Genomic DNA, 12156 nt, shown 5'->3' on the forward strand with positions numbered 1-12156 from the left:
TTCGGAAAAAAGAAACTGAGGCAATCCCTCAGTCCAATTACTACTACCCACCCACACATACCCATAGTCTCTGGGCTCCAGAAATAAGGCAGAGGCTCACAGTGACTTCAGAATCTTAGAGAAAGTCCTAACACCCATGCTATGACTCACAATGCCGGGTCCCTCTGCACAGCGGCTTCCCTGGGCCTCAGTTCCCCGTTAAATCTGTAGGAAAACCACCATGTCCCTTTTCCTTCCTCCTCCCTACCCCCATATGTGTGCGCTCGCACACACACACACACACACACACACACACACGCACGCGCACACACACATACACACACACAGCTACTCCCTAGCCGCTTCCCATTTATAGGAAATGGGGGATGACGCGAGGAGCAGGGCCATCCTTGGGGAACTGCTAATAGTCTGACTGGATATTGGAGAAACCAAAGATGCTGGCAAAAGTGCATTAGCAGCTTCTGCTCCAGCCCCCACCCACAGCCCCTTCCCATTATCCTTAGGCTCAGAACAAGCATCATCCTCTTTCTATAGAGATAAGATACCCAACTGGGGCTGGTTAGCCTGGAAGAAGGCTGAGAAGCCTTGAAGGACTTGTCCCCATCTCCTCCTGCCGCGTCCACCATCCAATGGCCGTGGTCCCTTTGCAGCCTCTTTGCTTCTTCCCCTGCCTGCCTCCGGTTGAGGGATGAGCGGTCTGTTTGAATGTAAAGGCCACCAGCAGGGCCAAATCCTGGCTGTACTCTAGGAAGCGGGAGGCATGGGTCCCCTGGACACGGCAGTTCCACTTCCGGAATTTCTTTTGCGGCAAAATAATCAAAGAGAGGAGTATCAGGAGTATGTGCAAGGGTGTTCATCTCAGCATTCTTCATACGGTGAAAAGCTAAAAACAGTTTAAATGTAGCATAATAAACCATTGGCTAAGCAAATTTGGCGAAATCCGTATAGCAGAACGTTATGTCACCATTAAAAATGGTGATAACATAAAAGCATTTTATTTATTTATTTATTTATTTATTTATTTATTTATTTATTTTTAAATGTTTATTGGAGAGGGAGAGACAGAGAGCAAGCGCCAGGAAGGGAGAGAGAGAGAGAGAGAGGGAGAGAGAGAGAGAGAGAGAGAGAGAGAGAGAGAGAGAGAGAATCCCATGCAGGCTCCTTGCTGTCAACGCAGAGCCCGATGTGGGGCTCGATCCCACAAACTATGAGATCATGACCTGAGCCAAAACCAAGAGTTGGACACTTAACCGACTGAGCCACGCAGGCACACCTAGAATAATTTTAACTGATAGAGGAAACACAGATGATATGTTGCCAATGAGAATAGCTGACTACGAAAGAGTATGCACAGTGGGATATACATTTTTTTTTTTAATTAGGTTTATACTAATGCAATGTGGTATCTTGGATTGGATCTTGGGAGAGAAAGGGGCATTAGTGGACTTAGCAGAATCCGAATAAAGTCTGCAGTTTAGTAAATAGTACTTCGCCTGTGTTAATTTCTCAGTTTTGATCATTATACTGTGGTTGCGGCGACAGCACGGGAAACTAGCTGAAGGGTATATGGGAACTCTGTATTATCTCTGCAGTTTTTCTGTAAATACAAAATTGTTCCAAAGTAAAAGTTTAAAACATTAGGTATATATTGGGGCGCCTGGCTAGCTTAGTCAGTCGGTAGATTAGAGACTCTTGATCTCAGGATAGTTGAATCCAAGCCCCACATTAGGTGTGGAGCCTACTTAAAAAAAACAAAAAAACAAAAACACTTAAGTGTAAGTCTATACAGAAGAAATGATTTAAAAAGCAAAACAAAACACAGGGATGCCTGGCTGGCTCAGAGTGTAGAGCATGCGACTCTTGGTCTCCAGGTCATGAGTTCAAGCCCCAGGATGATTGTGGAGCTTCCTTTAAAAAACAAACAAATAAATAACCGAAAGGTGAATACTGGCTTTCTATAAGTGGGAAGGATGATTTTGATCTCAGGGGGCCGGGGTGGGGGGTGCACTAGGGAAACGTCTGTATCTCCAGGTTTCTTGTATGGATCATAGATTGGTTTTGTAAATAGAAAGGATCGATAAACATCGTTTTTTAAAAAGGGAAAGGACTGGGGCGCCTGGGTGGCTTGGTCGGTTAAGCATCCGACTTCGGCTCAGGTCATGATCTCACGGTCCGTGAGTTCGAGCCCCGCGTCGGGCTCTGTGCTGACCGCTTAGAGCCTGGAGCCTGTTTCAGATTCTGTGACTCCCTCTCTCTCTGCCCCTCCCCTGTTCATGCTCTGTCTCTCTCTGTCTCAAAAATAAATAAACGTTAAAAAAAATTAAAAATAAAAAATAAAAAGGGAAAGGATAAAATAAGATGAAGGAAGGAGGAAGAAAGAGGGATGAGAAATCACCAGGGACCTGAGCAGGAAAACCAGCCCCAGGGCCTCCTTACCTAAGAGGTTGGGGTGAAGAAATGAGACGGAGCAGAGTCTGAGGAAAATCAAGAAAGAGCTGGAGGGATCATACCCACACACTGGGCCATATTTCCACCAGGACCAAAAACTTGGTGGGCACAGAAAAGGAAGAAATTGAACCCAGTGAAAGAAGAACAGCTTGCCCCCCGCCCCCACCTCAAACCTCAAGCTTAGGGATGGCAGTGGCTTCTAGTTCCTGAGGTCACCAATGCTCCCCTTCCTCTGTCATTGCTAGAAGGTAGAGCCTTGAAACTGCTCACGAGCGGCACCTGGGCGGCTCAGTCAGTTAAGTGTCCAACTCTTGGTTTAGGCTCAGGTCATGATCCCACGGTTCTTGAGATCAAGCCCCGCATGGGGCTCTTACTGACGGTGCAATGCCTGCTCAAGATTGTGTCTCCCTCTCTCTGCTCCTTCCCTCTCTCTCTCTCTCTCTCTCTCTCACTCTCTCAAAATAAATAAACTTAAAAAAAAAAAAAAAAACTGCTGGCGAGTGCAGCTCCTCATTACACAGCAGGGGACAGTCCAATTTAAGTGTCCCCACCCCCCAATGCAGAGCAGGTTTTAAAATAACAACAAACACCTTCAAAGATACTTCTTTCAGGAAACTTCCCTCAGACCAGAAATCCTTTTACAAAGAGAACTTTCCTCTGGATTTAAACTTCCTTCTGAGTTCTCCCTCCAGCCCACCTGGGCCCCTTGGGGAATCACTGGGAGAGACGGCAACTACCTCCAAAGCAGAAAGATCCAGCTGAGCAGAGAGCAGAGGTGGGGAAATGTGGCCCAATGTTCCTTGCAAAGGTGTTGGCTTTTCTATAGACGGCAGCAAAATCCACGTCAAAAAGGAATGGCTTCAGAGGGCCAACCTGGAGCAGGGGAGAGAGTCACAGGAGGCAGATCATAGATGAGTGAAGCGAAGGGAGCAGGTCCCAATCAGCTGTAAGCCTCTTAAGTATGACAGGGGGCTTTCAGGTACCAGGTAAAGGGTGAGCCTGGGTGAGTACAAGAGTCCTTCCCAGCGCTGAGAGCCAGTGAAACCCATCCCGCTCTTCTCTAAAGGCCAGATCTGAGTCCTTTAGCCTCCCATATTTTAGGGGCATCAGCAGAATGTTCCATCAAGGAGCTTAGAATGGGAGCGGAGAAGAGTTGCAGGAGTGAAGCAGACAACTTCCCTGTAAGTGCCTAACTGGGAAAGACACTTGTTAACTGGGCTGGGTTCTGAAATGCCTGGAGCAAGGAGGTGATTATGTCACTATGAATGCCGGGGACTCTACTCCGGGAGCTCAGACCGCCTGAGGGGCTAACTCACCAGGGTGGGGTTGGAGAATGGGGAGGGACAGCCCGAGGCGACGCAGCTCCCCAGCTCCCCAGCTCCACGCCTGCCCTGAGCTCTCACCAGCCGGCCTCGGTCTCGGAGAGGCTGTGAGCTCCAGTGGAAAAAAGCGTGGGCTCTCCGAGGCCACTTACCAGGCATCCAGTCATTCATTTTTCATTCAACAAACGTTTCTTAAATAACAATTACAAATCAGGCTCTGTGCTACGACGTAGTAACCTGATGCCTGCCAGGAAGCCACTTAACCTGGGAGGCTCCATTTTTATGCAGAAAGCTTGTTGGTCAGGATGCAGGCTGCTGCCTAAATATCGCCCTTAGAGGACAATCTCAATGTGTGTTTGTCCACCCTGTCTTATACGCAGACCCTAAGGACGCTGTGCGGAGACGGAAAAGAACATGCAAGGTACGCTCTCTGCCCTCGTGGAAGTTACAGTCTTCTCAGGGAAATAGAAAGTGCTGCAAAGATATGATTCAGCAACAGATCAGCAAGCACAGAAACCTCAAGGCTACACACCAACTCCAGAGGTCAGAATGATCACAGAGTTCAGTGGGAGACGTCCAGGGAAGCCAGGCAGAGCCGGGAAGTCCTGAGCTGGGGCTTTGAGGCCAGTAAGCTGGTGACAGCGAACGATAATTACTTGTTTCTGTGCTATACTTACCGGCTTACAAAACACTTTCACAGACATCAGGTTTGATTTTCACTAGTGATGAGGAAGCATCAGGCAAGCTGAGGGCAAAGGACAGGCTAAGAGTACCCCCCACCCAGGTGGAATATGTGTGCTATTCCCCCAGCCACTCCTGGCTACCCCAAGAACAAAGGAGAGGGGTTTAAGTGCTTGCCACGGTGATGTGAGAAACAAAGGCAAATGAAAAATTAAATTCCCTTACTGCCTACAGCCCACTGACGAGAGTCCTTGACACAGGCAGAGTGACCTCCCTCTGGGAGCTCAGCTGATGAGGACGCTTTGCTAGGGGCAAAAGAGAATCTTGGCTCAACATTATTCTGGCCCTCCCCCCAGCCAACCAGGGTCCTGTAAGTCTACTTTAACATATAAAAAATCCTTTGAAACCTTCGTTTATCTCAACTGCCCCAAGATATATGCTGGCAATCATCCTCCAAGCTTATGGCCCTCTGATAGACATCTGAATGGTCTCATGACTGAGGTCTTCTAACCGGTAATACATGGCATTTTTCTAACAGCAGTTGGCCCCTCAAGGTCCCAGAAACCTTGCTTCCAAAATACCTTAGAGACCTAACTCTATTCCTAACCCCCTCCCAACCTGAGGGTATATAACTGGCCACTCCTCGTGACCCCAGGGCAGTTCTTCCTGCCCACGGGTCCTGTCCCCATGTTTTAATAAAATCACCTTTTTGCACCAAATGCGTCTTCAAGAATTCTTTCTCGGCCATCGGCTCTGGACCACCCCCACCATGACCCCAGAGATAGGCGGGTGCCTACCTCCTTTTACAGATGGGGAAACTGAGGCCAAGTTACTTGCCCAAGGTGGCCTCAGTGGAGGCAAATGAGAGAGCCTGAGGTCCCTCTTTTGGGTGTGGTCAGAGCCCTGAGTTCCCTGCCTGGCGGCTTCTGCCAGGGCTCAGCTCTCGCTAGATCAGTGCTGCACCTCGGTGGTGTGTGAGTGCAGAAGCCGCAGCAGGCCCAGACAGAGCCCAGACCAGGAGGCCACAGAGCTCAAAGGGGATTTGGTTGCTGGCTGTGACTCCCCAGTCTCCAGAGTGGGGAAATTAGAGGGGTCAAGAAAGGGGCAGGAGGGTGCAAGGGAAGAGGCCCCAAGGAAGGTCTCCTTCCATTCTTCCTGTGGCGCTGACTCTCTGGACTGCAAGGCAGAAATAAAAGGAGGAGGAGGAGTCTGCCATACCCACCATTAAGTGCTCTGACACAGAGGCAAGGAGGGCCGAACGAGGGGGAAAACACTAGAACTGCAGCAAGAGGGGTGGGAGTCAGACTAGAGGAGGGACTTCCCAGGCGATCCAAGGTAAGGTGTAATATTACTAACCTCCCTTCTCTAAGTATCCCATGAAGCTGAGTCCAGAGCAGTACAGCCAAGGAATAAGGGATGGGCGAGATGGCCTGTGGCAGACGCCATCTTGGGAATCCGACGTGGGGAATCCTCTGGGCTGGGCAGCTTTTCCCATTCCGGAAGGGATGACCTGAATGTGCCAGGAGCTGTAGGGAATCTGGGTTGGAGTGACTTTTGGCAGGAGTTACTACTGTACCTGGGCCTGGTGTGTGTCTGCGGGGTGAGGGGAGCTGATACTAATTTAAGTGGCTATAAAGCCATTCTCACGGTCCTGATGCAATGCTCAAGATAATAAGCAAGTGAGTAATTAATAAGTAGATTGTGAACTAACCTTTTGCCTCGGGGTATGGTACCACTTTTGCACAATCCATCCCCAGGCCTGCAGGAAAGAGAGGCACAGGCCTGAGTCTTGGTCTGGGCAGGGCCACCAGCCTCCAGACTCTGGGGCCCCAGAGACACAGAAGGAATTGGTGGGAGGAGCCTTTCTGCTGGGCTCCAAGGCCAGGAAAGGGAGGAGGAACGAGACACAAAATCTGTTTTGTAGATTTTGTTTGGTTTTTTCTTTTCTCTTCTCTTCTCTTCTTTTCCTTTCTTTTTTTCAAGTAGGCTCCATGCCCAACATAGGGTTTGAACTCATGACCCCAAGATCAAGAGTCACATACTCTACCGACTGAGCCAGTCAGGCACCCCTAGTGGTTTTTTTTTTCTTTGATTAATTAATTTCAGAGCCCCTCCCAGGGCTGCCATATACAGTTGTACATGTTATTTATTCACTCCCCAAGCATAACTAGGCAAGGCTCGTGGCTGCATCGGCCTTTCTCTGCATTGCGTAAAAACACTGTATGGGCTGGCATTAGCACTGGCATCTTCAGTGGACCAGGCTCTGTGCCCTGCTCTGAGGAATACTTCCTGTCTCTCCCCTCCTCTGCTTCAGTTCGCTCCTGTCCTCCTACCCCCGTTTTCAGTCTTACACCCACACCCAGAATAGGCTCTCCAGAGACTTGGTGGGTGCAAAGATCATAGACTCTGGCGTTAGACACACTTGGGCTTGCTGGCCAGCCATGCCCTTACTGGTGGTAAACTTGGGGCAAATGACTGAAATTGCTGAGCCAAGGCTGCCCCGTGCAAAGTGGGATTGTAGGACCCATCCCACAGGGTTGTGTGACAATCATGGAGCCCTTAATTTAATGCCTGACACAGAGCAGTAAACAATCACTGCCCTGGTCCCCTGTCCCCTCCATCTCCTGCCTTCCACCCCCATCTCTGCCAGGTTCTGTCCTCCTTGCCCTGCCAGTCTGTGTCTTTGTCCCCATTCCCCATTCCATGAAAACAGCAGTCCCTTGCATGTAAATGTCAGTGGTTTCAAAACCCTTTGCACAGACGCCTCCCATTTGCTCCTGACCACTCAGAGCAGCAGACAGGAAAGGTATCAGTTCTGTGTTTATAGGATGAGGACACAGCACTGGAGAGGTGACTTATCAAGGCTTACGTGGCTACAGAGTGGCAGAGAGCTGGACCAGAACCCAAGGCCCAGAACCCAGGGCCTTTGTGCTGAGCTCCCCGGGGGGGGGGTCCCATGGGGGGGTTCTAGAACTTCAGCAAGGCTTACGTGGCTACAGAGTGGCAGAGAGCTGGACCAGAACCCAAAGTCCCAGAACCCAGGGCCTTTGTGTTGAGCTCCCCGGGGGGGGGGGGGTCCCATGGGGGGTTCTAGAACTTCAGCAAGGCTTACGTGGCTACAGAGTGGCAGAGAGCTGGACCAGAACCCAAGGCCCACTCCCTTTGTGCTGAGCTCCCCAGGGGGGTCCCATGGGGGGTTCTAGAACTTCAGCAACACCTTCCGAGAATCAAAGAGGGGAGTGGCAACTGCCACGTGAAATCCGTGTATTTAAAACCTCTCTCTTCCACCTTCTTGGCCCAGAGCAGGTGAGCAGAGGAGGAAAGCCAGAGACCAGAGGGGCGGGTAGGGGCTGTTGTTCTAGTCTGGGCAGGAAGCAGACTGCTATCTTGGGCTAGCAGCCGGAAGGCTGGGCCCCATCAGAGATGCTGAGATCAGACCACACAGGCAGGGGGCTGCCTGGATGTGAGCGGTGATAGCCTCCCTAGGCCTTGCAGCTCTGGGACAGGCCTCCCTCCCATCACATCTCCTAGATTGTATAGAACGTCTCAGGCTCCGGGCCTCCGCCTCTGCTTGGGACATGCTATGCCTTGGTTATTTCAAGGTCACTCAGCCACTTTGGGCTTGGAGGCTCGCTCTGCCCGTTGCAAGGGGTGGGCCCAAAGATCATAGCTCATCGCCATGAACATTCCCTCCTGGGCTTTATGGTTTTCATGCACAACGTGGCACTCGGTCCTCACAATGACCTTGGGAGACAGGTGTTAGTAAAAAAGGGTATCGTAAACTTGGAGAGGTAGCAAGTGACTTGCTGGGTCTACACACCTGCTAAACGTTGGAGCCTGGCCCTGACCGCTAGCCTTCTGAACGTGTCTCCTTCTACGGAAGGAGACGTAAGCGGGTGCAGGCCGCTGGCTGCTGGGACCTGAGCAAGGTGGGGCAAGACCACGTTCCGTCTCTGTTCCCCGAGGTCTTTGCTAGGATGGGCCTTTCCTTCCTTAGAGTGTGCAGGCCAGTGGCCGGGGCTCGGCCCAGCCCTCCGGACTTCCCAGAGCTGGCAGACGCCGGGGCCAGCAGAAGGACGAGGCCCTGGAATAACACACTTCTGCCTCTGCACTGTGCCCTGGGCCTCGGCTTCCCGACCGCCCCCAGCACCCTGGCTTGTTCAGGACAGAGGCCTTTGCATTTTCATTCCTGTCTCTTCCCTGCACACACATCCCCACCCCTGCGGCCACAGGGTTCTCTGCCACACAGAGGGGGAGCCTCCCAAGGTGATTATAAGCTCCCCAGAGAGAGAGGCCTGTCATTAGGAGCACACTGGCCACTTCCTAGAAGCAGCTAGCTCTCCTGGTTGTTTTTTTTTGTTTTGTTTTTTTTTTTTTCTAAGAAGAACCTACCAGGGCTCTCACAGGCTGCCTCCTAGACCGGTGCCGTGGTGCAGACGTGGAGGAAAAGGGTACCCAGGGCTCCTCCCTTGGGTGGCCCGCCTCTGGCTTTGAGAGTTGATGTGCCTGAGGTTAAGCCACTTCACCCACCCCACCTTCCACCTTCTAGGAAAACACTAAGGGCAAGGGGAGATTAGCTGAGCCGCAACAGGGCAAGGGGCTCCCGTGGGGCACTGCTCTGGGGGCTCCTTCCCCCAAAGGCTTTGCAGGTGCGTGGCCCCCCTCCGTTTGTCTGGCCGGGGGTGAAGCGGGGCCTTCCAGAGCATGCGGCACAGAGCCCTGAAAGAGGAAAGTTCCCCAGAGGCCATGCGGTCCTCCCCACTGCCAAGCAGCCTCTTGGTCAAGCCCTTTCACTTTCTACAATCAGCCGAAGGTCCACGCGCTTTTTCTGGAAAGGGCCCAAGAGAAAATATTTTAGGGGCCACGCTGCTCAACTCTGCCCTGGCACCACAAAAGCAGCCTCAGACGGCACACGAATGAGTGGGCGTCTAATATAATTTTATTTATGGACACTGAAATTTGAATTTCATACAATTTTCATGTGTCACGGAATGGTCTCTTTATTCTTTTTTTTCCTCAACCACGTAAAAATGTAAAAACCTTTCATCACTCGGGGGCCGTACAAAAACCTGCGGTGGCCTGGATTTGGCTCCCCGGTGGTGGTTTTCTGTTTATTCCTCCACTGGCGTTACCTCAAGCGTCACCCTCCTTAAATAAAAAGCCTGATAAAGTTGACGAAGGTTGTAGAGACGAGATCAGTGTGTGCCAGCACCTAGGTGCTGTTTTGCTGCCTTCCGATGAACCGTGTGGATTTACTTTTAAGCCAGTACTCAATCCACATCTATTTTGCGCGGTCACACAATTCTCCCAGCCTCACGGCGGTCCTGGGAAGCTAACTGGTAGCACTTCTGTTTTACATCCGAGGAAAATTAAACGCAAAGAGGCAGAGTGACTTCTGTGGGGTTGTGCAGTTAACGTATGCCAGAGCGGACGGGTAAACCAACGCTTGGTTGCCTGGTCTCTGAGGCCAGTGTTCTGCCCAGATTATGGGCCGTTCCCAGCCCCACTGCAGCCCCAGGGGGGATTTATTAAGTCATCCAACAGAATATCGGTGAAACCCCTTCTAGCTGCTGGGGACACACAGGTGAAGAGGACAGCCGAGGTCCCTATGTCTTAGAATATACATTCTAGCAGAGAAACCATACAGACTCATAGCTAAATAATTACACGTGGCTATGAAAGAAGGAAAACAGAATGATGAGTTACAGGGCCTGTGGGGAGGGGCTGGGGAGGAGGGGTCAAGAGAGAAAGGACCCTCCGAGGCGGTGCCATTTGGCTAGATCCTGAAAATTAAGGAGGAGCCCACCCCAGGAAGATCTGACAGGAAAGCGGTAGGAAAAGGCAACAGCAAGTGCAAAGGCCCTGAGGCGGGACCTGCCTGTAAGGCAGGGAAGTGCCAGGAATAGGAAGAAAGCCAGAGCAAGACAAGGAGGCAGACATGGGGTGGGATAAGTGAGCAGAAACCAGATGGCATGAAATTCGTTCTTGTGCAACAGGAAGACACCAGAAGGAGTCAAGCAGAGGGGGGACATGATCTAATTTATGTTTCTGAGATCACTCTGGAGGTGTGTGTTTGCCGAGGAGAAGAATCAACCAATCCAGGGGGAAAAAAGAAGTTTGAAATGAAACGGGATGTCTGCTGTGACCACTGGAGAGGCATGGAGGGCCCTGAACGGGGTGGGGGATACCCCCAAGGAGAACTCTGTCTCCGCCTTCCCTGTCCTACCCACACTTGAGGAGGCCGGGCCTCCGAGACCCAAAGGGAGATGGGAGAGAGAACTGGCAGAGAGAATGAGGCATTTGGGAAAACAGTGTCCTATTGTCCTCTGCCACCCCAGAGGCTGGCTTCAAAGGCCGGGGTCTCTTCCCAGCCACATCACTGGCTCCAGCCTGCACCTAGGAGGCACCAGAGGCAGGATGAGTAGATGAGAACAAGGAACCGAGTGTGAGTGTCGAGAGTCTGCGATCTCCTTCTCTTCCAGAGGAGAATCCCAAAGGGAGCTCATCCTTGTTCAAAAGAAACAGGAATGGGAACAAGTAAGGAGGGTTCCGTTTCTCCCTTTCCAGTGGCCAAGGGCTGAGGACAGTCCCGTGATGGGATCAAAAGGTTAAGCATCTTTGTCAGATCAAAGGGTCGGCTGGGAGGAGGGCTGTGCTGGGGCAGGCAGTCTCTGGGAGGCTTTGGAGGCATCAGGGACTTGGGCTGCTGGGGGTTTGGAATTTGAAGGGACGAGAGGATTGGTGGATGGTCCGCCTGCACTTGGCGGGGAAGGGACCTTACCCACACCACCTACAGCTGCTCCAGTGAGGGACAACCACCTGTCCACCTCGGGCCCCTAACACAGCAAGGAGAAGCACACCGTATAAGTAGAAAAAACAGCGCGGCATATCCAGCCAAGTGGCAGCGGGACTGGCGACCCCGTGGGACGGAACCGCATTTGCCAGATCCTGCCGTGATTTCAGGCAATGCCAGCGCCACAGCCGAGCGAGAAGCCACAGCCATCGAATCCAGTCCACTGCTGAGTCCAAACTCCCCAGCTTTGCTCAAATTCTCTGTTACTCTTGTGCCTCTATGAGCTTCCTTTAAAAAAAAAAAAAACCCCACAAAATAATAATTTTAGGGGCACCTGGATGGCTCAGTAGGCTAAGTGTTTGACTTTGGCTCAGGTCATGATCTCGCGGTTCGTGAGTTGGAGCCCCACGTCAGGCTCCATGCGGCAGCTCGGCGCCTGGAGCCTGCTTCGGATTCTGTGTCTCCTTCTCTCTCTGCCCCTCCCCCTCCCCCGCTCACCTTCACTCCCTCTCTCTCTCTCTCTCTCTCTCAAAAATAAACGTTAAAAAAATTTTTTTAATAAACATTAAAAAAGAAAGAAGAAAAGAAGTGGAGCACAGAATAGTGGTTGCCAAGGATTAGGGATGGGCAAGGGGGGTGAGGTTGCAAAAGGGCCACGTGAGGGATCCTGTTCCGGGGAGCAGGGTGGTTGCTCAGAATCAGCATTGCGAAGGCTCAAGTGTACATAGGCAACAAACTCTATAAAACTCAACACGCATGCGTGCCCACGGGTTGGTAGGATGGGCTGAGTAGGACGGGGGGGGGCGGGGTGCTGTATCAGCGTCAGTATCCCGGTTGTAATATTATACTAAGCTTTGCTAAAAGCTACCACTTAGAAAAGTGTGTAAGTAATCTCTTTGTATTATTTCTTTT

The sequence above is a fragment of the Panthera tigris genome, chromosome F3 (assembly GCF_018350195.1).
Source record: "Panthera tigris isolate Pti1 chromosome F3, P.tigris_Pti1_mat1.1, whole genome shotgun sequence".
In the NCBI taxonomy this organism is placed as follows: Eukaryota; Metazoa; Chordata; class Mammalia; order Carnivora; family Felidae; genus Panthera; species Panthera tigris.